Source organism: Arachis ipaensis, chromosome B03, assembly GCF_000816755.2.
Source record: "Arachis ipaensis cultivar K30076 chromosome B03, Araip1.1, whole genome shotgun sequence".
Classification (NCBI taxonomy): Eukaryota; Viridiplantae; Streptophyta; class Magnoliopsida; order Fabales; family Fabaceae; genus Arachis; species Arachis ipaensis.
The window spans coordinates 8023154-8026664 of NC_029787.2; positions in this window are offsets into that span (position 1 = coordinate 8023154).

Genomic DNA, 3511 nt, shown 5'->3' on the forward strand with positions numbered 1-3511 from the left:
TCTTGCTCCTCTACTTCCCACCATGGACCCATTTTCTTTCTATATATACACATCATTGCTTTCTTTCGCTATAAACAAATGCGGTATTTATAACATATTTAATGATTTATTATTAACATCTAGACGAAAAGATAAATATAGGTCTTGAGTATTTTATTATGAATATAATTATTTTTTTGTTATTTTAATTATGAGAAAGTTAGCTTTGTAACTTTTGTAAATGAGAGCATATATAAATTTTTTTTTTTTTGTGATAGTTTGAATTAGTACGAAAAGATTTATATGTTTTTATTTATAAAGGTTAAATATTTGTTTGTAATTAAATTTAATGAAAGACTTAATTATATTTACGAAAAAAAAGTTAAAGACTCATTTTTTTTTTTAAATTTTAGTGTCCTAACAAAAATTAATTGTGAATGTGTACAAAATAATAATGACTTGTAACGACAGTATTTGTCTGGAAATTTCTAATCTTTTTTGTGACAAAGGTAGTTTTGTTTCAAAATTTTAAACTACTTTTTGTATTGAGAAATTAAACTTTGTTACGTTTTTGTTATGAAGTTTTAGAAATTTCTTCCAATAAAATATAATTGTGTTTAAAATTTTTTTCTACACATTTTTTTTAACAAAATATGAAGCATAGAATCGGATTTGATCCTTATATATATATATCTTCAGTCAAATTAATTTATGTAGTTAATATCATGTTTACAGTTACCACTTAAATAACTAGTAATTTTATTCTGTTTGATCAATTTTGGAATCTCAATTCTACATATGCTTGTTTCTTTATTATATCAAGTTCCTCCTCATTATCAACTTTTTTTTTGTGCCTACACAAAAACATGATAATTCGCTATAAAGTAACGACTATAATAATAGCTTTGGAGCTGGACTATTTATTTATTTATTTTTTCTACTCTCTATAGCTAGTAGTTAGCATTGGGGTTGGCAATTATACGTTCAAAACTAAGACGAAATCTTGTCACTTTCTAGTTAACACAATATATGATGATAATTCTTTAGCTTATTATTAGAGGCCATGAAAGGGTTATCATTTTAAAAATATTTGATAAGAAAAAAAAAAAAAAAGTTAAAAATAGTTAATATTTATTAATAAGTTTATGCTTTTTTTTTTTTTTGCATTATCGTATTATTCAGTCACTTTGAAGGACCGAAATTACTTCAATAATAATCTTCATAATCACTTTTGGAAGACTTTCTACCTTTCTATCATCGTTTGACCTAATAAAGCTTTTAATATAGTTTCGTTTACTTAAATTTTGTTTTGTTTGGTACTGATTTAATTTGACCATATATATGATCTCTTTGCATGCATGTATGTAGCAGTTGGTTTTAGTGCATAGGCTTATGTACCATATATTAATTTCTTGCATTTAAATTTTCTCACATTAAAAATTATAACAATGCAAAGTTAATATATTATTGTGATGTTCATTTCAAATTTGGGACATCTATATATTTTCTTAAAACAAAAAAAGAGCCACGGTAGTTTAACAGATTTTGTTTTTGATATTGGAATAGTAAGGGTGTTTTTTCAAAATGTGGATTGATGTGGTGTTATTCTCAAATGTAAAACCGTTTAATTAGATAAACAAAAATCGAACCATCCGATTTGTGAGAAGTACAGAAATCAGACCGTTCGATTTGTGAGAATACAGAAATTGGACTGAGGAATTTGTGAAATAGGACAGAAATCAGACTGAGGAATTTCTGTTAAAAAAAATTAAAAAATTTGAAGTATAGAAATTGGACCTTTCGATTTATGTATCTTTCACACTTTTAAAAAACACAAAAAATTATAATGTTAAAGTATATCACTACTTTTACTTCCATATACAAAGAAAAAGCCTTATTTAAGATGGGAATTAATATTTGAATTTGATATAAATAAAAATAAAAATATATGTAGTAGTATAAAACAGCAAGTTAATTGCGGCATGTGTGATTGTTTGTGACAATATTCAAGAAACAAGAAATTGCTCATGTGTTGTTCTGATCAAATTGTACTCATTAGTACAACCTGGTAATGTGTTTGCTTTTCCCTGTTGTTTTGGTCTTTGTGATAATGTGCAGTGATCAGAGATCAGAGACACACACAAACATGACAGATAATATTAGATTCAGTGAAAAAATCAAACCATTTTTGCAGCATCCCATGTGTCTCTCACAGTCTTATTCGTCCATCTTTTTCAAATTTCTTATTTTATTTTATTATTATTGATTTCACTTTTACTTTCAAAGTTCAAAATGCAACATATAAATTTGAAATAATTTTGTATAATATAGCCTGAAAAGTTCTTAATAGCTTGCTTGACCATTTTCTTGTTACATTATGATTCATCACCAGGTCTGCCACATTTATATTATCATTTTATTTGCAACATAGTACATGTCCCACTTCTATTGCACCATGTGTGATGTCTTCTATACACCTAAACATTATTAGTAAGGTACAAATTTTTATTTTAACTTATTAGAATACAACTAATTATAAATAACTACCAATAACTTCCATTGAAGAGCTAATTAATAATCTTTCACTTTTTATGTTAGAAAAATATTAATAGTTTAATACAATAATGAAATTGATCAAATTCATAAACAAAATAAGACTCACTTTTATTTTAGATGTGATCAAATATAATAAGAACTTAGAAATAATGTTCCTATATATAATAATCTCCGATTCTATAATATATAATCTAGCTACCAATTCAAAAAAAAAAAAAATTGTAGCTTATATACGTGTAATATTAGATGATACACTTTTCTTTGGCTAGTGAACCTAACCACAAAGAAAATTACGATGCATTATTCATATCACCTTTTTTCTTCTTAGAAGAGGGCATGCTTCATAACCTTCCATTTTTGTGAATATACAATATTATAATGAGTTAAGTATAATTTTGGTTCTTAAGGTATAAGTCAAAAATTTTTTTGTCTTTAACTTTTTTTTTTAATTTGCATATAAAATCGTTCTTAAAAATCGTTATTTTTACTTAAATATTAAAATTTTGGACCAAATTATTCATAACAAGAAAATTATTAAATTTGAAAAAAAAAAAAGAGAAAGACAGTATTTCTCTCTTGTAAAGGAAAAAGGAAAGAAAAAGAACGGAAAAGGGAAGAAGAAGCTAAGAAAGCTGTCCACGATCCACCTTTGCCTCCACTTCTGCCGTTACTTCTGTACGATTTTGGTTCCTAAGGTAAGGACGATCGATTTTAAAATCAAGTTAAATCTTAGGGACGATTTTGTATACAAAAAAAAAAAGTTAAAGACGAAAAAAATTTTCGACCTATATCTTAGAGACCAAAATCGTACTTAACCCTATTACAATTGACTATCACTCTTACATGGACATTAAAAATTAATTTATTATGAATCTAAACTATATTTAAAAATTTATCGTTTACCAATAAATTACTATATTAACAAGACATGATTCGAACTTCTCATATTTACTTAAGTAAACGAATAAATTATTAC